Source organism: Vulpes lagopus, chromosome 9, assembly GCF_018345385.1.
Source record: "Vulpes lagopus strain Blue_001 chromosome 9, ASM1834538v1, whole genome shotgun sequence".
Taxonomy (NCBI): domain Eukaryota; kingdom Metazoa; phylum Chordata; class Mammalia; order Carnivora; family Canidae; genus Vulpes; species Vulpes lagopus.
The window spans coordinates 64,024,657-64,050,260 of NC_054832.1; the positions used below are offsets into that span (position 1 = coordinate 64,024,657).

A 25,604-nucleotide genomic window follows, 5' to 3' on the forward strand; every position below is an offset into this window, starting at 1 on the left:
AGTTACAGTGCTACATATTTCACACCTATCTCTTGAGAATGTGGGACCCAGGGGATGGTAGGCCTTATTGATACCGCATTATGTATGAGCTTGACTGTCTATTTGTACCTTACTGTGCTTGGTCCACAGGAGCAGAACTAGAGGAGAACATCATGCCTTAGACCTTCTCTTTGGAAGGGACAATAAAATATGACATTAAGTGGCAACAGGAATAGATGAGGAGGAAAGAGCTGGGAAGCAGGATAAGTGGTTTCATACAAGGTACCCAGGGGACATGAATAGTACACAATTAAGTATAGAGCCCAGCACTTATGGGGATGCCAATTCTTCACTGCCTATTCCCACCACCCTTCATTGCACCCTAATAGGAGTTAGCTCCCACAAGAACCCAGAAAGAAGTTCAAAGCTGACTCTAGAAAGGGACTGCCTTTATACCAAAAAATCTGCAGAATGTCAAAAATTTTTACCAGCAGGAGTCTGAGGAGCATATATGGGAGTACATTCAAAGGATGTTAGACTAAGGAGGACTAAATATGAGATTACTGTGATCCTATACATGGTGACAAGTATATCCTATCAATCTTTCTCCGGTCCTTCTCCAAGACCTATAGCCATTCATAAAGGTGACTGCCCACTGGGGAAAGAGAAATGTATAGCCTTTCCAAGGGTTATTAGACACTAGGTCTAAACTGACACTAATCCCTGGAGATCCAAAACATGGCTCACCAGTCAGAGGACCTATCTCATTCCAGAAAAGAGATGAGTGATGAAGTCAACCCTGATATCTCATGGTGGGTACAATGGGACAACAGGCCCATCTGTGGTTATGTCCCAAGTCCTAAAATTTTTGTGCAAATGGGATATACTTAGGAATTGCCCAAGTCCCCGCAATGGTTCCCTCTCCTATGTCATAAAAGTCATAGAAGAAAGGGCCATGAAGAAGCCCTTGGAACTCTTCTCCTCTCCTCACTATGAAAGTAAACCAAAAGCTGTATCATATCCATGGGAGAAGCTCAGAAATCAGTACTACTATAAAAAAACTTGAAGGATATAGCAGCACTGATTCCTGTTTTATCTCCTTTTAACTTGCCTGTTTACCTGGACCAAAGCCAGAAAGATCTTGGAACATGACAGCAGATTACTATGACTTTGATCAGATGGTGAGGATAATCATGGCTGCACTTCTAAATGTGATCCTTCTTGCTGGAGAAAATGAGCATAACGTCTGATATCTGGTAGTAACTATTGACCTGGCAAATGTTTTCTTTTGTATCATCACCAATAAGGATAATACGATGCAATTTCCCACTAACTGCCTGAAATAGTAGTGCGTCTTCAATGTTTTACCTGAGGGCTATTTCTACACTGTCATAATATAGTCTGGAAAGACCTTGATCATCTCAGTATCCCAAAGATCACTACACTGGTTCATCACATTTACGGCATTATGTTAACTGGATCTGGTGAACAAGAAGTAGCAAGCACTCCATACCTTTGTAAGATACACATACAGGCCAGAGGATGGAGGATAAAAACCATGGAAGTTAGGGATCTACCACATTGGTGGTTCCTATGGCTCCAGAGGTCTGAGGCTGGATATCCCATCTAAAGTAAAACTGCTACACTTGGTACTATGTCCGCTAAGAAGGAGGTAACACAACTGGTGAGCTTCATATTTTGATACGCTGCTCTGACTTATATCCTGGGGAACCCATAAGGTTGCCAGTTTTTACTGAGGCCTGATTCAAGACAAGATTCTTCAGCAATAAAAGCTGCCCTGACTCTTGGGGCTATGCCTTAGCACACCCACTAGTACTACTAATGACACAGCAGGCAGGGATGGGGTAAGGGGCCCCTGACAAGCATCAAGAGAATAAGAGTTATGGACTCCTTAGGGTACTGTCAATAACTTTTGTCCATTTGGCTCTTGGCTTGCTACTAAGCTGAAGTAAAGATTATATACCTGCCCATGGGAAATCAAAGTCAAGAAACTGTGTATTAAAAACAGCCCATCATGAACAGTATTATCTGACCCACTGAATCATAAAACCAGACTGTACAAAAGCATTCCACTTGATATGTTAAAAGCAAGACTAGGCCTGAGCAGTTCTGGAAGGCACAAGTAAACTACAGAACACCTGGTACTTGCAGCATCTTCCTTTTTAGCTCTCTCAACACATGCTCCCAGAGAGGATCCTATGACCAGTTAGCAGAGGAGGGAAAAGACATGTCCGATTATGAACAGACATGTATGGTATGTTAGTTCCAACCAGAAAGAAGACAATGTTGCCCTATTCACAGATGGTCCTGAAAGAGTGGTGAAGGGAAATCTTCCCAAAGTGGGCAGAATTCTGAGCAGTATATGTGGTGTCAGGAGAAATGCATGCCCAAGGTATATATCAATGCTGACCTGTGGCCAGTGGTTAATGGATGGCTCACTGGTAAAAGAGTTGGAAAGGACAAGATCCAATTGTTTTTTAAAGGGAAGAATATATTCCCATAAGTTATACTTTCATCTTTTTCTTAATCAAATTTTTTAAAAGTTTAAAAGGGGGAGGGGTTTGCAGATGCATGTAGATGAACTTTTCAATACAGCACAGAATGTAAAAAACATTTGTGTCCTACATAAAAGCTCACTGAAGAGAAACTCTCTCTCAATAATCAGGTAGTCAAGATGACTGCTCCTATGGATGTCAGTCAGCCTCTTTCCCAATCACCCATTGCTTGCTCAATGAACCCAAGACAAAGTAGCTAAGGCGGTATTTCTTTGTCTAACGCCTTTGACCTGACAGTTTATGGGTTACTTGGAAGGAGTGGAAGTTAGCTGTGAAAGTTAGATTATTTTAACTGGTTAGATGACTTAGCAGCAAAAAGTTGTTGAAGGTATTTACCAAACTCAGATCTAACACTTCTGGGAACTCATGAGCATCCTGAGAGAATCAGTCTATTAGACCTCAAAAAGAAGTTGGACTTATTTTCCATTGTGACTTGGCCTGAACTGCATGGGATCCAAAATTCTGAAGTACACAAATATCTGAGAAAATGAAATCACTCTTTCAGAAGCAATTCACTCATTTTGGTGCTATGAATCACGGCTTATGCTTCTTTGCTTGCTTTTGATGCTTATGCACGGAAGATTCCTGAATGATCAAGTATCTGTCATATCTATGTCACTCAGTTTCTGGAGTACTCCATTCAATCTCTGGGCAATGTCTGTGTTTTCACCGCTCAGTGACTATACTTCATTTTGTTGACATGGAGACCCATCATCAACAACATAAATTTAGTATCAGAACTGCGATGGTCCCTGACTGAATGTACCCTCAGTTCTCAGACTGAATTGGCTGAATTGTGGTATCCTCCCTGATTTCATCAACAAGGATTAACTAAACCTCAGGCTAAAAACTATGTTTTTACGTGATGAAATTTGGCTCAATTACCTTCTTGAGTCACTTTTAAATTATTCATAAAATTCATGGAGTGACTTTTGCCATTTGAATACAAAAATAATAACCATAAAAATTAGAAGCATACAGAAAGGCATGTAGAAAAAAATCCATTATTTCAGCACACAACAGACACGTACAGTCAACATTTTTTGCATGTATTTCATTTTTCTGTCTATAAACATGTAAGGGTGTGACAATTTTTTATATCTGTATTATGTGTATCTGTGTACGTATGTTAAATGATGGAACATACTGTTTTACAAATTAGTACTTTAAACTTTGTATTTTAATACCAATAATGATAGTGATGATTATTATTACTGTATGCTAGGGACTGGGATGACATTTAATCTTCACAGTAACCCTAGGAGATACTATCGTCACTCTCATTTTACATGTGAGCAAAGAGACACTTAGTGGGGCTAAGTAACTGCTTAAAGTCATTGAAGCAACTGGTTGGTGGAATCAGAACTTGAAGTGGTGTCTCATTCCAGGATCTGTGATTTAACATGACACTATACCCCTTTTCTTCTCAAGATACTAAATATTCTTCTATCATAGTTTTTATTAACATTATTTTTTTTAACAGTTTAAGGTTTATACTAAAATTGAGGGGAAGTTACACAGATTTCCCATGTACCTCCTGCCCCCATACAAACAAAAGGGCATAGATGGGCAACAATATGGGCTTCCTCAGGCTATCCTGATCTAGCTTATACCAGAGCTGAGTGCCCAACTTCAACAGCAAAAACCAGTATTAAGCCCTACTATGGCACCATCCCGTAAGGGGAGCAGACAGCCACTTGGAGCAACATCTGTCCTCACAGAAGCCAGATTTGCCTTCCTTCCCCGAAATGCTTCTGGCCAGAAGCACCATCCTTGGTTATATCATGCCTTACTTACTGTCATAAATCCTATAAACATCACATCATGTCAAGGAACACATTTAAGGCCAGGAAGTGTGACAAAAGGCTCATACCATAGAATGTGCTAGTCTTAAGTCTCTTCACTTAGAAGAAGTTGCCTAACAGAGCAATGGAATGATTATAGAAAGCTCAGCTCTGGCACCTGCTGGGAGATAACACTGTTTAACACTGGTACTAGACCATAAGATGTGGTATACATGCTACACCAAAAGCCAATGTATGGTGCTATTGCACACAGACTCTGTCGGGCAGGAACCAAGAATAGCTCTTCTCAGTATTATCTCTAAGCAATTTCTGCTTTCTGCTGCAACCCTGGGTTTGGTGGAGGAGCGCTTCCAGTGAGGAACAGTCTAGCCCTGTTAAACTGAAAGCTAAGCCTACTCCTTAGCCATCTATGGTTTATAAAGCCACTCAACCTAGTAAGACAGAGGTCACTGTCCCAGTCAGGTGACTGATCTGGATTTCCAGTTGGAAACTTAGATGTCATTATACAGTGTGGGGAGGAGAATTATGTCTGAATGGAAAAGATTCAATGGGGCATGTCCAACAGTACCAGTCAATGGGAAACTGGCAACTCAATAAAGATGGAACTACTACAGACTTTGATCCTGTGGGAATGAAGGTCTGGAGTCCTCCACAAGTAAACACCTTTGACCAGCTAAGTCCTGGAAAACGGTAGGGGAACATAAAATAGGTACTAGTTATCAACTTGAGGCAAAAGACTAGCTACAGATGCCAAGACAATAGCAGTTTTGTTTTATCTTAGTTTTCTTCTCTGTTCCCTTCTATGAACACAGGCAGTGGTTCCAGGTGGGAGTATGAATGAACTGGATACAGTTGGCCAACAGTGACTAATCGTGTTTTCTCTGAGTTAGAAACAAGAGTTTTATGCCCAAAGTACAAGATATAATACTAAGGGACAGGAAGGGGAGGACTCTGCTGGATATCCTCTATGTCTTTTCAGATCCATCTCCACCCTGCTCCACGCCCTGGGATGCTGACCTCTACAGCCTACATCCTATAAGCTCCCTTGCCCTCTAGCTGCTGGTTGATTTCATCCCTCTGGCATGAAATGGGGAAAAGGGGATCAGGATATGTATTTGCTCATCTTGTGCCCTCCTGAGCAGGCTGCAGTTTGGTAGCTAGCTACTGTGTTCCTCTAAGGCCAAAAACTCCTGAGAGACGATCTTCTGTCTTGTGACCACAACTGTTACAGGGACAAAATGCTGCAATTCTCTACCTTAGTCCTTGGACTAGATTAAATTTTCTGAGCCCTAGTTTCCTAACCTAGAAAATGAGGCTAGCAACACCTATTTCACATAGTTGTTTTAAGCATTTAAGTAAAAAACCTAGCTCTGTATAAGTAGTCAATAAATTGGATCTAATACATAGCAATTTGTTTCAAATTACTTTTTATTCCTTCGTTCAACAAATACTTATTAAGGATTCATTATGCGTTAACCAATAGAAAGACAAATGTAAGAGAAAATCCTACCTGCAAAGAACTTATCTGAGAATGATAAGCAATATAAAAATTTCAAAAGTTCAGTAAGCGTGATTTTAGATGTATGTATGGTACACTATGAAAGCACAGAGAAGGGTCGCAGATGAAGACTCTCATATTCTCAGCCTAACTAAAAATAAAGCCAGGCAGATATGGGAGTAGAAATCTGAAAAGATCACACTTGCCTGCTTTAGTTTTCTCTGGAAAAAAAGAGCTAACATCCTGTATTGGAAATGAAGATGCTGCTGTGGAGAAAACCAATGAGATTAAATCATTTGCCCCTTCCCCAATAATAATAATATTATTAAAGAAAGAAAGAAATCACTTGCCCAAGCTACTATCCAGTTAATGGGCTAGGATTTAAGTCCAACTCCAAAATCTGTATGTCCTTGTTTGCTATACCAAACTGTCTCACTTTTTTTTTTTTTAAGATTTCATTTATTTATTCATGAGAGATACAGAGAGAGAGGCAGAGACATAAGCAGAGGGAGAAGCAGGCTCCCTGTGGGTAGCCCAATGTAGGACTTGATGCCAGGACCCTAGAATCAAGACCTGAGCTAAAGGCAGACACTCAACCAGTTAGCCACCCAGTTGCCCCACACTGTCTCACTTTAAATAAGGTCTTCCTTTCCTTCAAGTTAAATCAATCCAGTAACCTAACAATATTTAATATTCAATGGCTAAGCTTATTACAAGCAAGACTGTGTGACTTCTCACAAAAGCCTTACTGACAGGAAAATTGAGGACAAACTGAAGCATAAAAGGAGAAGTAACCGGGCTCAGCTGATGGAACCAGGATTTGAACCCATGTGGCCTGACTTCAGGACTTTTACAGATTATACTACACTGCTTCTACAACAACATATGCTCTAGAGTCCTCTGGAAATCAATGAAGGCTCATAAATTTATTCTTAAGTGGTCAGGAGTGAAACTATGAAAAAGCAACTCCGCTATTACTATAAATGTAATCTATGTTTATTCTGTGAAACTGAAGCAATTAAAATTCTGCAAAATCATCTTATGGCCAGGCAGGGAAATAAAGCAATCAGAAGAGGACTGATATAAAAACCTCACAACTAAAAAAGAATAGAAAAAAAAAGCTATGTGGTTCATATAGGAATACAACTTGGAACTTTGGGGGGAGGTTCATAGATATGCTAGGGTTTTCAAAAGAAGAATGGAGTTGGCAGGAGGCCACTTAGCTGGCTCAGTTAGTAGGCCTTGGGACTCTTGATCTTGGGGTATTGAGCTTGAGCTCCACTTTGGGTATAGAGATGATGTTTTTTTGTTTTTGTTTTTTTTTTGTTTTTTTTTTTAGAGATGATGTTAAAAAAAAATCATCTGCCTTCACTCCGTTGAAGAGTCACAATATAGTCTTGTAGATTGGTTCCCAGGGATACCTGGCTCACCTAATCTTGATATTCATCCAGTGAATCAACTCAGACAAGTCCAACATGACAAAAAGAAGTGGGTCAGATGAGAAGAGAACTTCAGGGACCAGCCAGACTTTAGGAGGGACTGTGGTTTGCAAAGGTAGACAAATAGCTAGTAAATATTATATTTATGTATAGTGGTTCTCATCAGGGGGACACTGGGCAATGCCTGGGGATATTTTTGGTTGTCACAACTTAATGGGTTTGCTAAGTGGCTACATGTCAAGGATGATGCTAAACACCCTACAACGTACAGGACAGCCCCTACAACAAAGTTATCTAGCTCAAGATGTCAATACTGTTGGGATTAAGAAACTAATATTTATGAAGTACTAATGCTAAGCACTATTTTAAGCTTGCCTTACATCTAACACATCACTTGCTTCTTATGGAGACTCATGAAGTACTTTTATCTGCATTTTACAGATGAACAAACTTAGGCTGCAAGATCCACATTCTCACACATCTTTGGGTGGCAGGCAGCACAGTAAGGTGATTACAGCTCTGACCTGAGAGCCCGGTGTGCACACACTGTCTCTCAATTCCCTTGCATGCATTTCCTTCTTCTAAATCCATTAGCTATCAGGTTAAAGAAAGAAAGTCATGCACAGGAAAAGCAGCTTTCTGATTCTGCCACCAGGAGGGTCAGGTTTGTGTAGCACTGTATCAAGATAAAACATCATATGCCAACATCTAACCAAGAGTGTGGTGCAGAAGAGGCCCTGGGTATTGGCCCCAACACAAGGACAATCAAGGGCTAAATTATGAAATAAGGACACAAAAAAAAGGATGCTATCACAGGATATAGTTTTTTAAAAAGGAAGTATTAAAAAAAACACTAATAGATTTAATTTTTTTTGTTTTGGGGTATAAAAAATAGAAATATGGATGAAACACCATGATAGAAAACTGTCCAAATTCATGCTATGTTAAAATTTTGACGACAAATACTTCTTCAAATAGACAGCCACTGATAAAGGCTTTTTACAAATTAAGTTTTTTTTTTTTTAAAGATTCCATTTATTTATTCATGAGAGACAGAGAGAGACAGAGAGAGAGAGAGAGAGGCAGAGACACAGGCAGAGGGAGAAGCAGGCTCCACGCAAGAAGCCGGACTTGGGACTCGATCCTGGGTCTCCAGGATCAGGCCCCTGGGGCCAAAGGCGGCGCTAAACCACCAAGCCACCCGGGCTGCCCCAAATTAAGCTTTTTATTTCAATTCCAGGATAGTTAATATCAGTTAAGGCTTTTTTTAAAAGCATGTTTTCCCTTCATCATTGTGCCCATCTTTTTGTCCATTATATGCAGTTACTGTCCTAGATCTTGTCCATCTTTGTTTCAGACAGCCAAAAAACTGTTTCATAAAATCCTAAGAGTCTCCAGCTTTTTACCTCTAAAATTTAAGCAGAGAAGTTCTTAACTCCATTTCTTTCACACAGCACAGATACCATGTGGTACTGACTAGTAGACCCTACCCCAAATTTCAGGACCCGTACATTCTTAAGTATTACTATCCACTCTTAACTAATATGGCAGAGGGGGGTTCAGTGATTCACATTAAGGCATAAAGGGAGATTAAGAACAATACTCTTCCAGAAGGCAGGAAGCAGAGCTGGAAGAGCTAAACATTTTCTTCAGCAGGGGGACAGGACTGGGTGCTGGATGTATGGAAACAAGGGTCCTGAAGGAGGGAACTGACAAAGGAAGAGACAAAAGAAAATCCATGTACAGACCAGGGGCATGGCACAGGGACTGGTCTGGAACATGGGGTCAGATCCAGAGAATATGAAAAGGAACTGGGCATGGGGATGTGGGCAGGAATTACTTCTGAGAAGGGAACAGGCCAAGAGAGTTGGGTTTCATTCTAAACTACACTAAAAGTACTTTAGAAAATTCTTACTCCAAACTAACTGGTTACCTTAATGAAAGTCTACTGTAATAGTATATACTCTGTATCTGTTTATTTCCACCTTTCAAAATACTAGCTCCAAACACATCCAATTCAAACAAAGCACATCTTTGCCACATCTGCAAATGAAATTCACTGCAAAATAGATGAGAAAAATCTAACAGGATCTGCCAATGGAAGATACATAATAACTTTCACCCTACATATATTACATGATGAATCAGTCACAACTTTTCCTGTTTTCCTTTCTTACTAATATATCCTTCCTCTAATTCCCACCCCACCCCCTCTTTGATTTTTCCCTCATTCTGCAATCACAAAGCAGTCCTGGTTTTTCCAAGGTTTATTGTATCTCTAAGTTGAGGTACCTTTTACTTATCCTGATTCTTGATAAAGAAAAGCGATATATGGGCGGGGCATATATCAATAGGGACACAATGTAGGGACACAATACAGAAGAAGAATCTGCACCCAACAATTTGACAGGAGTATCCAAAAATCTTGACAAAAATTTCATGAGTCTCTTGGTTCTCTGAAACTGGTTCCATTTAATACTGATATTTAACGAAAGGACTGAGTGAGGAGGTAGAAGCAACAGCTGACAGTCCTGTTTTCCAAAACTAGATTCACAGCTGCCAGACTAAGGAAGAAGGTCCTAAACTGAGTCCAACTGGTAACATGTCCCTTCACGGGTTTCAGTTCTAGATGTTACCTGCAGGTGCAACGCTCTGCTATCCTTCTCAGCCTCCTACAGCCACTGTCTTGGGCTCCCTATTACCAGAATGCCTGCCCTATTCCTGGCTTCCTACCCTTTTCCACTGGAAAGCACACTCCCAGCACATGTTCCAGGAAGATGGGAACACAGAACACCTTCAAGGATGATTCCCGGAGGACTGTGATCACTGGCAGAGTGATGGGCGGATGGAAGACTGTATGAGGCCTGAGAACAATGAATGTGCAATACTGCAGGTCCTAGGAAGCTTTGCTCTGGCTGGGAAGGCTGGGAAGGCTGGGAAAACTGAGAAGGAACCAAAAACAAAACACCCAACCACCAAAGAACCCCCCATAAAGACAACAATCACCATCGCATTTCACAATCTCTTTAGAGAACCTCCCATCTGGTATCTCTGCCTTCACTCTACCCCTGCAATCCGTTATCTGCGCAGGAGCCAGGTCATTTTCCTAATCACTATAAATCTGGTATTTTCACCCCATTGTTTAAACCCTTTCCATTGTTTCCCACTGCCCTTAGAATAAAATCCAAACTCTGAATTACTGCTACTAGCTTACAAGCACCCACATGGTCTAACCTCTTCCTATCTCTCCAGCTGCATCCCACCAGTGCCTCCCACCCCTCTACTCATCAGACTCCTATGGGAACAGCCCCCTTCCTACTTCTCACACACACTGAGCACTCTCACATCTTAGCTCTTGTGCCTGTGTCCCCTCTGCCTAGAATACTCTCCCTTCAGCTCTTCATCAGCTCTTCACACGGAGGCCTTTGTTCGAATCCCAATTCCTGCAACAAGACTCAGGACCACCTAACTACAGCACTCCTTCCTCAAAGTAATCTGTCATCATTCTGGTTTTTTTTTTCCATTTTAGCATTTATAATCACCGAAGATCAGATATTGTTTGAGAACCTCCCCGACTAGCTTGTAGAAATTGCGACTTACGTACTGCTGGGAACTTTGTGGTACACATTTCATTTATGTTTTCAACAAACATGTGGAAGGAGGCATGTAAAAATTCCAATTTGCCAAAGTGTGTGAGATCTTCAAAGTAACCATGATTCATCATTCCTTAATGTCTCCTGAATCATCAACTTTTCCCTCTTTAACATCAATTCCATTACTAAACGTACTAATACACTACAGTATCCTAACAAAATTCTGAAAAATATAAATCTATTTAACAGATAACTTACGCAGTGTTTACCAGGTACTAGAGATATGTAATTAGTCTGTGCCCCATCTTTCATTATTTGTATGAATGATCCTATCTGATGTGCACTAAGGCTTTTGAATACAGGCAAGCTCAGGATAAACACAGATGTTTATACAGTGTGATAAAGGAAACTTTACTTCCAAGCAAATATTTGCTTTTATGATTCTTTTTCTTACAGTAAAAGTTTACTGGTTAGCACATAAGAAGAAATTCCCCAAGGACAAAACTTACAACCAATTACATATTTAAAACATACTATACTTTAAGTAATAAATTAATATACTATAATTAAGTAATAAATTGTAGTATATTAGCTTTAAGTCCTGACCTTGTATTAGCTATTTATTAGTAAAAATAACATGAAGATTTTTAAAGTTTTAACATTTAAAAAATTAGGGAGATGCCTGGGTGGCTCAGCAGTTGAGCGTCCGTCCGCCTTTGGTTCAGGTAGTGATCCCAGGGTCCTGGGATCGAGCTCTGCATCAGGCTCCCTGTGAGGAGCCTGGTTCTCCCTCTGCCTATGCCTCTCTCTGTGTCTCAGAGAATAAATAAATAATATTTTTAGAAACAAAAGAAAAAAAACTTAAAAATTAGGACTTTTATATAGATTTTCCCTACCAACTCTTTTCTACCAATAGAAACTGCAGCTTCATCCTAGGAATGGTAAAATAAATTTCGTTGACACCTGTAAGTACTGAAAATCAAGAACAAAGACAGTAAGTCAGGCTAATGCATGCCCTAGAATAGGAAAAACCCCAGTCAAGGTTTGGGAGGCAACAGGAGAGAAAATTAAATTTCAGAAATGTTCTAGAGACAGGTTTTTAATTTATCAAAAAAAGTCACATGTAAAATAAAAGCATTCACTGACCTGGGATATGTGCAAGGATATGTTGGTAATAAAATAAAACAAAATATATTAAACTAGATGCTGATAACAAGCAATAAAACCAGAAGCTTCTCACAATAGATAAATTCAAGTATCTTCTAATTCTTTTCTCTGAAGAACTAAGAGCTTCTGACATATATCTTCTCCATATATACAAGAAAATAAGAAAGAAGTATGAACATTTTATTAGTTTAAAAATAAGGGAAAGAAGGTAAACTACTTTCTGCAGACCAGAAAGAGGAAGAGAAAGTTGTCTTACCCATTTCAGAAAACAAAGCAAAGTGACAGTATTACTTGTGCGTAGAGATGCAAAAACAAAATAAAGCTTAAGAATAATTCCCCACAAGAAAATCCAAAGCTGCAGATGTTGCTCAATAAAGTCTGTCTTGCCCTAATGGTTTTCTGAGTGAGTCTGGATCTTTTTAAATTTCTGCCTGTCCAACTATGTGGGTGCTGGGCATGTTATTCTCCTTACACCTCTTCTATGAATCCAGATCGCAATAATATTCTCATTTGGATCTTTTTATGTAGTATTAAATTTCCCCATGCCTTCTTCCTAATTGTCCATATTGTAGAATGATTGTTGAAGCTCAATATTTAATGATTTAAAGACCTATAAAATAGAACTTTAAGTTCACGTTTACTTAAAAAACAAAGAAGTGGGTGCTTTATTTTTCCTTAAAAAAGTAACTGGAATTTGTGTGTGCGTGATTCTTGTCCTCCGGGAGCTCATATGTAGCAAAAAAAGAAAAGATAAATGCCCAAAGAATTACAATTCAAAACAGACTGTGATAAATTCTCTAAGAAAAGCATGAAAAGTTTCTAGAATTCAGAGGAAGAAAAAAAAACACTTCCAACTGAACTTATCTAGGTATTTGGGTAGTGACGTGTGAGGGAGGATCTGAAGGATGGGCACTCAAAACAGAAAGGGCAGCAAAAGTCCTCGGTACAGAGAAGAGCCATTCATCCAATTTGTCTGAATTCCTGCCCATTTACAGGAAAAGATCTACTCCATAAAAACAGAAAGAGAAACTGTCAAGAAGCAACACCTTGGGCTTTTACATGGCACTCTCATTAAAGCTTTATTTTACTTTCATATTTATAAGCATAAAATCGAAATCACTTTTCTTACATATAGGAGACAGGCTGGAAAAGTACATTTGAGATCATGTAGAGAACTCTGAATGCCAGGCTTCTCACTCTGGATTTCATTCTGCAGATAAGGATGTAAAAGGGAACTTGAAAGGTTGTAGGTGGAGAGAATGGAATGAAATGGAGGAGGGCTTGAAGAAATAGGGGTTTGGCAACAATAGAAATGGCAGGTTTGCAAAAAATTGACAGAAATAAGTAATAGCTATTTGCATGTAGAGTGCAAGGTAGAAGGAGGCATTAACATTGCCTCAAGGTTTTATTCCTGGTTACCAGAAGAAATCACTAGAAATGGGGGGAGGGGAGAGCAGAGCAAAAGGACAATGAATTGGTTTAAGTAATTAATAGCCCTAGCTGGAAATGTGTGCATCAGATGCACAAATCTGACATCTTCTGGTGCCAGGCACTGTTTCCAGGCACTTAGGATACAGCAGTGAACATAATTGGCAAGCACCACAGCCCTCATGGAACTTACCCACTAAAGGTAGACAAGAGATAATCAACAAGTAAATAAAGAGATAAATATATACTATAGGAAGAGTGGGGTTGTATAGAATTTTAATTAGGAGTGTCTGAAACAGTGACATCTAAACAAATACCTAGAGGTGAGGGAGTGAACCACACAAGGAGCCAGAAAAGAGTCAGCAACTAACACACCAATATCTTCAAATAGTTTCACTCTGTGATGCTTTTGAAGTTAGCAGAAATTGCAGTGTATCTCTTTGACCCAGTCCGATTTCCTTGGGCTAGCATTCAGTGTTCCACTTCCTGACTCTATCCTACCAGATCAAGAAAACTTCACCAATAACACAGTGATAACAAACTGCCTAGTAGGTCATTTTGTTTACACTGGCTGTTGATGTTCCCTACATAGGAGAAAGGACTACACTTTAAAACAACAAAACCAAAGCACTGTTAGAACATGTTTGTACAAAGCTTAAGAAGACAATCATCTTGTTCTCAAAGCAATCATTGATGTAGCAACTTTTGGACTTGTAATTTAAATCAAAGGTGCTAAAGAATGATTATGAATCATGCAATTAAGCTACCAAGGAGGATGCTGCAGAGAGAAAAACCATTCACAGCACCACAAAACTGTCAAAAATAAAAACAGTACGATTATCAAAATCAGAAGTAATATCATTCTTTGATTTTATAATTTGTTGTTCAGCAGAGCTGAATTCTAGTCTGAGCTATGAATTTTATTGGTTCTGAATCCTGTGGCCTCATCTTTATCTGTAAAGGGTAGCTGTTGCGATTTTTCAGATTCCTTTCAATTCTGAAATTCTATGGGCTAGTTATGGTTCCTATGATGTTTAGTTTATTTATGTACTTCGATTCACTGGTATACCTCCTTTTGCAGTAATAGTGCAAATAAGCACCCATCCCAAGTAGCAAAACTTGTAAGTTTTGTATAAAAGTGACATGACCTTTTAAACTTACTGGAGGGTGGTGTTTACAATGAGGTTACCCCCTCTGAAAGTGCTTTTTTCATCCCTCTTTTAGAACAGCCTTTAAGGCTCTGAGGCTTCTATATCATTTGAGAGTGGATTAGATTTGAAATCAGGTGGATGATCACATCTCTAGGAGGTGAGAAAAGTAATGAGACCTTATCTGGTGGGATTCAGTCTCTGAAATTCCAAAGGAATCCCCAAGCGTTTCTAGCCACAACTGTGCAGAAAGGTTTTCCGGTGTTGACAGCTTTGAAAATTAGTACACATCTAAATGTATAATAAAGAAAATAACCAAGGTTACTGTGGATTATGCACCAGGCAGAACTAAGTACCAACTGATTTAATCCTCATGACAATCCTATAAGGATGGAACTATCATTATCCTTATTTTACATATGCAGAAACGAAGTCATAGAGAAAGTAAGCAGAGAGCACACATTTTCACAATTAAGAAGTAGATTCAAACCCAGACATTCTAGCTTCAAAGCCTGTGAGTCTAACCTCCACGATACACCGCCTACGTAGTCCTGGTGTCCTTGCTTAAATAACAGTCCCATTACCAGTCGCGCTCTTCTTGCAAACCTAATAACACAAAGTCAAAATAAAACTGCACTGCCAAGTTCACTATGGAGTTTCTCCTCCAGTCCTGAGCCACGAACTAGAAATGTATTTTAAAGAGCATAAAATCTCAGTACCTGAGGTCTCTCGAGATTTAGGGAGGAGGTGTGTGGAGCCAACGCAAATGTTTTCTGTCCCGGAGGTAACGCCGAGAACAACTGCTGCAAAACTAGAGCCAGACCCCGCGTCTCCCTCCCCCTGGGGGTTCACGCCAGAGGGCCGCCCACCTGCACCACGCGCTCCTACTAAGCACGGAAGTGGTCCAGCCGGGGTCCCGCCGAGCCACACCTGGCCCGAACGCGCCCGCGGGGGGCCCTTGCCTGGCGCTCGCGGCGCCCAGACCCCTGCCCACACTTACCCTCGGGGACCCTCGCCCGACGCATAGCGAGCGGCAAACACGACCACAGCTGCGCCGCGCTCCACGGGTCTCCACGCCGCGCCTCCCACCCCCAGCGGAGCCCACCACCCTCCCCGCCTAGGCCCGACCCCTGGCCCCGCCCCTGGCCCAGGCTCCGCCCACACCAATCCACGGAACCGCCTCGGCCGCTGGCCCAGCCCGGAGCTAGGGGCGGGGTTTAGGCTCTCAGCTCCGCCCCCGGCTCGCCAGGAGGCGGTGGACCCTAGCGGAGCCGCCGGCTGCGCAGCTCCCAGGCGCTAAGTAAATAAGGCGGGGAGGGCACGGGGGTGCGTGACCCGCTGGGAGGAACTGCGGGACGCAGGCAGAAGGAACTGGCAAAGGGAGACAGCCACGTGGTAAGACAGACAGCCACGTGGTAAGATGAGAAAAGAGGCTTTGGGAGAGGAAAGAGAAGGCGCTTTCCCCAGGTTTCAACGGAGGTGTAGGACTGGGTGAGACGTCTTAAAGCAACGAGGCTCATTTATTCAGATCATTAGCTAATCATTCTCCTCGGGCAAGGCAGGACTCATGAATTCAGGGTTCTATGCACCAGAAGTCACAGCAACTAGGGTTTAGAGGGACAAAGAAAGGAAGCAAATCCTTTACTGATCTCTACCACATATCCTTATTCTTCATTTAAAAAATTCTGTAAAGGACTCTCAGTAGGAATCACTCCAGACTTAAATGGTAATCATTCCTTCTCCTGTCAAATAGCTCAGGCACTTTGCAAGAGAGCAGACCCATTACATCCAGGCTGAGCTCAGCATTGATGCCCATGGTGTACTACAAGGCGTGCGACTACATTTATGGATGAAGGAAAAAATCAGACTACTCAGAAGGAATTATTTTAACTATTAATTTATTTGATTTTTGAAGGTGAAAAACTATTTGAGGAATCAAGTCAAACACTAATTGAATTATGTTGGGGAAACACAAGGCTCACTTTGCCAATAAGAAGTATTTGCTGGAAGAATTTCAGAAAACTGCCAAGAGGCCAGCCTTGCCCTGTGGTCCTAAGGTAAGTCAAATATTTGAAGCTCCGCACTCCCATCTGCTTATCTGTAAAATAAAGAGATTGGGCCAGGGGGATCCCTGGGTGGCTCATTGGTTTGGCGCCTGCCTTCCGCCCAGGGCGTGATCCTGGGGTCCCAGAATCAGGTCCCGGGATTGGGTCCCGCGTCGGGCTCCCTGCGTGGAGCCTACTTCTGCCTCTGCCTATGTCTCTGCCCCCCCCTCACTCTCTCTCTCTCTCTGTGTCTCTCATGAATAAATAAATAAAATCTTAAAATAAAAAAAAAAAAGAGATTAGGCCAGGTGACCTCATGACTTCTAAATGCCCTTCCAAACTAGATTTCATCCTGCCAGGCTCAACAATTAAGGGCAAAGGACCATAGAGAAAGTGCCGTTCAGTCAGGAGCTACACAGAGAAACCAGAAATTTTTAGAAAAAGCCTCTGGCATCACTTCATTGATTTCTGGCATCACTTCATTCAAGCTCTCCTTTCTGACTTTTCTATTTGCAAAGACTCTTGTCCTAGCTCAAAACCTCTGACTTTTCCCTCTCAATCCTAACATTTGGTCACCAGTCCCTTAGCTTTTTCCGTGGCAGAGTCTCTTCAATGAACCTTCTCATTTTCACTGCCATTTCTGTATAAAGTACAAAAACCAAAGAACTCAAGATGTTAGATCTGACCCTTACCTATTTTTTCTACCTAATCTCCAACTACACTGTCTGGAGGACTGTTTCCCCACTATACAGTATCCACAACATACAGCCAACATTCCTGCCACTGAACATTTTTGTATCCACTGCTTCCCAGTTCAGAATACTTCTCAGTCCTAGCTACCTGTTCAGATTATGATAAATAGCTCAGCTCAGGAACCTCTCTATCCAATAAAATGCTATATAACACTTAGGGGATACCACTCAATGTGGCACTTAGCAGTCCTACCCTGTTTTGTTTTTTCTGTTATTTATATTTAGTTCCAAAACTAAACTGTAAGCTCTTTACTGAATAACCCTAGGCCCCAGCCAGTTAAGGAAGAAAAAGCTCTTTTCAGTATCTCAAAAAGCCTAAAAGAAATTATATATTCATCTACAATTAGGCTATTCAAATTACCTATAACAGCAAAAAATTTTTTATTAAAAAATTTTTTCTTTTTATTTTTTTATTTATTTTTTTTTTTAAATTTTTTTTTAAAAATTTTTTCTTTTTAAAGAAATCTCTATACCCAACGTGGGGCTCAAACTCACAAGCCCAAGATCAAGACTCACATGCTCCACTAACTGAACCAGCCAGGTGCCCCAAGATTCTGTTTTTATCTGAAATTATATAACACTGAAATAACACTAATTACTTCATGTTAACCAAAGCTTTCAGTTAGATGTGACTGATTTTTAAAAGGGAAAACAACAATGCCTGGCTGGCTTAGTCAGCAGAGCATGTGATTCTTCATGTTGGTTGGGGTCTTGAGTTCAAGAGTTCAAGTCCCTTGTTGGATGTAGAGATTACTTAATAAAAAGAAGAAAGAAAGAAAAAGGAACATAAATTACTATTAATAATTAATATTAATAAGATTTGTTTTGAAAACTAAATCTATGAGATTCACAAAAATACATAAAAATAAAAAGTAGCTGACCCATTCTTTTGTCACCCCATTACCAAAACAAGGGACATACCCATAATAAGTGCTTAAAAGTATATTCATTAGTCTATAATTATTTGCAGCTTTCCTTAAGTCCTCTCTCTCCTTTGCTTTAATTAAAATACTGGTCTTTTCTTTTTATGCAAATAAGATCGTAGAGTTTCCCCTTCAATTTCAAATAAATTCTTAAGAATAAGATAAACAAGAACCACACAGCACTTCTTAGAGTTGAACTAGAAAGGTTTTTAGTGTCCAAGAAATAAACCCTCAAATCACAGTAAAGTGCCTATGTTAGGGGGCCTTACGTACTACTAACATCTTTAGAAAGTAAATTTTCCTTAATTGCAAACTTACCCAGATGACAAAAGTAGAAGCAGAACCAAGTTTGCAGAATGACTACCAAGTAAGAGTGAAAACTGATTTGCAATCTATCAATGGCCCCTTGTGTTTTGAAAATGTCACTGGCATGTTTAAAGGAGACCCCAGAGCTCTGAAATCTGGCCCAAACCATCTATAAATCACTACTCACAGCAAACCTTTATAATATTCTGGATGTTTAAAAAGCATTAAAAAGGGAGATTAAACAACAGTCACACTTCATTTTACAGACTGGTTGTACCAGAGGCTACTGGTTATAGACTCTTGGAATGTTTCTCTTCCTCTTCTAAAAATGTGAAATGACTATTAAGATTAGAGCCTTGGGGGAACTTCTGCATCCAGCTAAGATGTAAAAACAAGGACCATATTTATTCTCCCACCTGAACCAACAACAACAAAAATAAGCCAGACAAAATATATAAAACAACAGTTTTCAAGATACTGGGTATCAGGCAATGAACAAGATTTGCCCCAGCTTATTACCTTTAGAGAACTTAAAGGCAATGGTAGTAAAAGAGGGAACTGCCAAGAGCTGTGAGTCCAGGGAGAACAAGACAGCTAGAGTTCACAACTTAGATATAGAGACAAGCTAACAACACAGAGAATCCCAGGGATATACAGAAGTTCTTTCTTGAGAAATCAACAGTGCTGATTAGTGTATGCCTGTACTCAAGGTCAAGGAAAGAACAAACCATCTTAAAGCATTAGAAGGAAAAGTACTGGGCACTCACAGAGGGCCAGGAATAGTGGCCATTCACAGCAGGCCAACTAGAAACCTCCCAATTCGATGATATAGAGTACTTAGAAGAGTCTTGCCTTAGTACTGTATAGTAATTAGCCCTAGCCTAAATGCTGCTAGGGTGCTGCTGAAAAAAAAAATAGTTTGATCCTTTTGAATCTTACTTTTTAAGTTACTTAAATGAGCCTCAAATTAAAATTCAGGCATGTTTGTAGAAATACAAAATATTCAGCACCCAACAAGCTAAAAGTCACAACATCTGTCTTTCAATCAGATATTATAAGTCATACAAAGAAACAAAAATATGACCCATAATAAGAAAAATCAATCACTGAAACTTACAACTGATACAGATCTTAGAATTAGCAGACAAGAACATTAAAACAGTTATTATAATGATAATATACTCAAAAAATTAAGTAGAGATAAAGAAGGTATTAAAAATTTCTAAATGTAACTTCTAGAGATGGAAACAATTTTTCTAGAGTGAAAAATACACTGGATGGGATTAACAGAAGAACAACGTTGCAGAAAAAAGGATTAGTGAACTTGAATATATACAATATAAAATTTCAAAAATAAACCATAGAGAGAAAAAAATTAAAAAGAAAAGAGAATCAGTAAGTTATGGGAAACCTTTAAGCAGCCTAATATATTTGCAGCTGGGAGTCCATAAAGGAGAGGATACAGGTGGGGTTGGGAAAGGAGATCAGAATAGACATTTGAAGAAATATGACTGATATTTTCAAAATTTCATGAAAATTATAAACCCACAGATCTGATAAGCTTGATGCATCCAAATGCCAGAAATAAAGAAAACTACAAGAAGATACTTTGTAATACAATTACTAGAAACCAACAATAAAAATCTTAACAGCAGCCACAGGAAAAAAAAGACATGTTATATATGGAGAAACAAGAGTAGAGATGACAGATTTCTTGTCAGAAACAGACGAAGAAAAAGACAGTGGAGCAACATTTTTGAAGTACTGAACAAAAAAGCTGTAAACCTAGAATTCTATACCCAGCAAAGATTATCTTTCAAAATTCAAGAGAATATAAAGATTTTTTTTCAGATGCAAAGAAGCTAGAAGACCATAACCAGAAAACTTGCACTACAAGAAATGTTAAAGGGAGTCCACCAGACAGACAGAAAATGACTCCAAATTTCTGGAAATACAGATGTATACTAGGAATGAAGAACAGTGGAAATAGTAACAAGAGGGGTCATTGAGGTTTTTACAATTTGAATCTTTTTAAAACAATAGTAATCATTTATTGTGGGCCTACAAGCCTACATGTCAATAAAATGTATGACAACAATAGCATAAAGGTTGAGAGGAGAGACATGGAAGTATATTATTGAAAGATATATTCTGTATTAAGTGTAAACATCCTATAAGTGATATGGCATAGTTCATTTGAAGATAGACTATAATAAATTAAAGAAGTATACTTAAACACTAAAATAACCATTAAAGAGAGAAAGAATTATAACTGACAATCCAACCAAGGAGAAAAAAATGGAAGCATAATGCTCAATCCAAAATAAGTTAGAAAAAGAGGAAAGAACACAAAGAACAGGTAAGACAAATAGAAAACAAGTAACAAGAGGACAGACATAAATTTAACTCATATCAATAATAACATTAAAAGAAATGACCAAAACAATCCAATTAAAATCTGTCTTACTGGATACATAAAGCAAGACCCAACTATATTTCACCTCCAAAAAACTATACTTCAAATATGAAGATACAAATAAGTTAAAATGAAAGGATAGAAAAAAAATATACCATGCTAACACTAGTCAAAAGAAAGCTGGAGCAGCTAAAATAATATCACATAAAGTAGACTTCAGAGCAAATAATATTGCCAGGGAAAGAGAAAGTCATTTCATAATTATGAAGAGGCCAATTCATCTTGAGGACATAAAAGTCCTAAACATTTATATACCTAAATGAGAAAAAACGGAAACAACTTGAAGGAAAAATAGGAATATCCTATTTTTAGAGGTTTTAAGAATTCTCATAATAATAACACAAGTAGAAAAAAATCAGCAAGGATATTGTCCTATCAGTTTGGGTTACCATAACAAAATACTACAGACTGTGTAGCTTATAAATAACTGTGATTTAATTTTCATGGGTTCTAGAAACTGGAAGTCTAAGATCCAGAAGCCAGCATGGTTGAGTGAGGGCCGCCTTCTGCTTTATGGCCAGCATCTTCTCTCTGTGTCCTAGCCTGGTAGAAGGAAATAAGGAGTTCTGTGGGATCTCTTTTCTAAGAGTACTAATCCAATTCATGAGGCTTCCACCTTCATGACCTAATTACCTCCCAAAGGCCTCACTTACTAATACCATTACCTTTGAAGGTGAAGATTTCCATATATGAATTTGAAGGTAGGCAGAAACATTCAGACCATGGCAGATATAAAAGACCTAAAAAATACTATTAATCATCTTAACGTAACTGACATTCATAGGTCACTATAAGACACAAGAATATAATTCAAGTACACATAAGATATTTACCAAGATAGACCATATGCTGGACCACAAAACAAGTTTCAGTAAATTTATAAGGATTTAAGGCATACAAAGTATGTTCTCTAACTACAATGAAATTAGATTAGAAATCAGTAACGGGGGGCAGCCCAGGTGGCTCAGCAGTTTAGCACTGCCTTCAGCCCAGGGCCTGATCCTGGAGACCCAGGATCGAATCCCATATCAGGCTCCCTGCATGGAGCCTGCTTCTCCCACTGCCTGTGTCTCTGCCTCTCTTTTTCTCTGTCTGTCTCATGAATAAATAAATAAATAAAATCTTTTAAAAAAATCAGTAACAGAAAAACATCTGGAAAACCTCCAGATATTTGAAATCAATATACAATTCTAAGTAACCCATGGGTAAAAGAAGAAATCAAAAGGAAAACTAAAATAAAAAAAAAAAAAAAGGGATCCCTGGGTGGCGCAGCGGTTTGGCGCCTGCCTTTGGCTCAGGGCGCGATCCTGGAGACCCGGGATCGAATCCCACATCAGGCTCCCGGTGCATGGAGCCTGCTTCTCCCTCCACCTGTGTCTCTGCCTCTCTCTCTCTCTCTGTGACTATCATAAATAAAAAAAATAAAAAAAAAAAAAAGGAAAACTAGAAAATATTTTGAATTGAATGAATGCTAAAGCACAACATATCAAAATTTGTGGATGGCACTAAAGCAGTACTTAGGAGGTAATAGTCATAACAGAAAAAGAAAGTTTTCAAATCAGTTACTTCAGTTTCTATCTTATTGTTTAAAAAAGAGAAAATTAAACCGAAGTATTATGCAAAGAAAGAAAGTAATAAAGATCAGAGTACAACCAATGAAAGAGACAAGAAAAAAAATCAATGAGACCAAAAGCTGATTTATTTATTTTTTTTCAAAAGCTGATTTAAAAAAAATAAAAATTAAAAAAAAAATCAGTCAAATTGCTAAACCAGACTAATCAGCACACACACAAAAAAGACTGAGAGGGAAAAAAAAAAAAAAGACTGAGAGGGGTACCTGGGTGGCCCAGTAAGCACCCAACTCTTGATTTCTTCTCAGGTCATGATCTCAGGATCCTGGGATCAAGCCCCACTTTAGGCTCCCTGCTCAGTGTGGAGTTTGCTTGTCCCTTCCCTCTGCCCCTCCCCCACTCAGGCTCATGCTCTCTCTCTCTCTCTCAAATAAATAAAATCTTAAAAAAAAAAAAAAAAGAGAGAGAGAGAGAAGAGAGACTTGAGAAAGAGTTAGGAGCCTAGCGATGCAGGCAGCCTCTAGGCGCTGGAAAAGACAAGGAAAGGCATCCTCTCCAAAAGCCTCCAGAAAGACCACAGCCCTCCTGACGCTTGATTTTAGCTGAGACCTGTGCTGGATTTCTCAACACAGTACTATAGGATAATAAAGTTGTGTTGTTTTAAGCCACTAAGTTTGTGGTAATTTGTTATGGCAGCAACAGAAAACTAATACATGTGGAAATATCAAGAAGCTAGAATAGTCCAGACATCTGGGTGGCTCAGTGGTTGAACATCTGCCTTCTGGTTGGGGCATGATCCCGAGATTGAGTCCCACCCACATCAGGCTCCCCACAGGGAGCGTGCTTCTCCCTCTGCCAATGTCTCTGCCTCTCTCTGTGTCTCTCATGAATAAATAAATAAAATCCTTAATTTAAAAAAAGCTAGAATAGTCAAAACAATATTTAAAAAGAACAGTGTTGAAAGACTTAAACTACTTGATATTCAGGACTTATAAAGCCATTATAATCAAGGCAATGTGGTACTGATATAAAAATAGACAAATAGAAAAAAAAATAGACAAATAGATTGTTAGAACAAAACAGACAAATAGAGCTTTGTGACCTTAAAAAGAGAAATTGCCTGAAGTATCACTACCACTCAAGAAGAGAGAGAAGACTTAAACCCAGCTCTTCAATGTTAAGTCCTGAGCCAAAAGAGCCTTTTGGAGGCTCTTTTCACTATAATCAGCTTTTCATCCAAGCTGTGTCTTTGATTTTCATCATCCATACCCCTGACTACAATATACTTACCTGAAGCCTGACCTCTTTCCCAAGCTCTAGTTCCAAATTTCCAAGTACCTGCTAAATATCTTCCCCCTGAAAATGATTTCATGGTTTTCCCTCCAGGCCTGTTGCATTAGTAGCACCACCATTTACCCAGTTCAAAACTTTGGATTCTTCTTTGACTTCTCCCCAGATCTTCCCTCCCTTTCCCATTTAGGTTCTCAGAGCCTTTGATAATTTTGTTTTCTTAGGAAACAAGGATGCTAGGCATCCTTCCTTTTGTACACCTCTGATCTCTCACAGGCTAACTCCTCATCATTCAGGTCTTGTTTAAATAGCTGTTCTTCGGGGTGCCTGGATGGCTGGGTTGGTTAAATGTCTGTTGATCTAAGGTTGTGAGTTCATGCCTACCCTGGGCTCCACACTGGGCGTGGAGCCAACTTATAAATAAATAAACAAACAAATAATAAACAGCTGTTCTTCATTGAGGAATTTCCTATATAAAATAGGCCTTCCTCTGTTATCTCTATAATAGTAGCTTGTTCATTTTCTTCATAGCACTGTGATCACAATTTGAGCTTTATTTCATTGTTTGCTGTTCCCTAGTTCCTGCCCTATTCAAGTCCAAGGTCCATGAAAGCAAAATAACATATCCATCTTGTAGCATCCACAGTGCCTGGGGCATAAAACAATGGTGTGTAAATCATTAAATGAATGGAGCAATTTCTTCAGTCCCTTCAAATCTGCCTCATCAAATGCCCTTCTGGGATTTGTCCTTTCTTCTTCACTCCAATAATATAGGTCTGAGCGTTGCTATTGTACTAATTTTTTTAATGGTCTCCCGGACTCCTTTCTTTTCCTTTTCCTATCCATATTGTAGAATACTGTCTAAGACAATTAAATTCTAATCACATCATTTTCTTTGTTCAAAATCCTGTAACAATTTTAATGAAGTCCTTATCAAAATTTTAACAGCTTGTTTTGCAGAAATGATCCTCAAATTCATATATAATGGCAAAGGGCCCTATGTAACCAACAATATTGAAAAAGAACAAGGTCTCATGCTTTTTGATTTCAAAACTTACCACAAAGTTATAGTATTCAAAACATTATGGTACTAGCATAAGGATAGACATTTAAACCACTGGGATAGAATTGAGTCCATAAATAAATCTGTATGTTGATGGCCAACTAATTTTCAACAAGAGTGCTAAGATCCTCCAATGGGGAAGGGATAGTCTTTTCAAATGGTGGTTAGCCAACTGTGTATCCACATGCGAAAAAATGAAGTTGGATTCCTACCTCACACTCTACATAAAAACTAATTCAAGATGGATTAATGATCTAACTATAGGAGTTAAAACTATAAAATCTTATATGAAAACAGAGATGAATATTCATGATCTTGGATTTAACAGTGGATTCTTAGATATGACACTAAAAGTATGAGCAACAACTTAAAAAAGGTTAAAAACCTTTGTGAATCAAAGATCATTATCAAGAAAGTAAAAAGACAACCTATAGAGTGGGAGAAAATATTTGCAAATCATCTATTTGATAAGTCTAGTATCTAGAATATATAAAGAACTTGTACAATACAACAATAGAAAGATAAATAATGCAATTAAAAAGTAG

General features: G+C 39.1%; 1 protein-coding gene across 6 annotated transcripts in view; it reads right to left on the minus strand.

Annotated features, from left to right (window-relative positions):
• LOC121498550 (serine/threonine-protein kinase Sgk3) overlaps nt 1-25,604 on the minus strand; it is a 171,263-nt gene that overhangs the window by 65,435 nt on the left and 80,224 nt on the right. The window contains exon 1 of one of the 6 annotated variants that reach the window (XM_041768556.1): nt 15,634-15,787. The exons of the other annotated variants lie outside the window; for them this stretch is intronic. The gene's annotated coding sequence lies outside the window, so the exon portion shown is untranslated. Of the gene's footprint in view, nt 1-15,633; nt 15,788-25,604 lie in introns of those variants that run through there. 6 annotated transcript variants of the gene reach the window in all.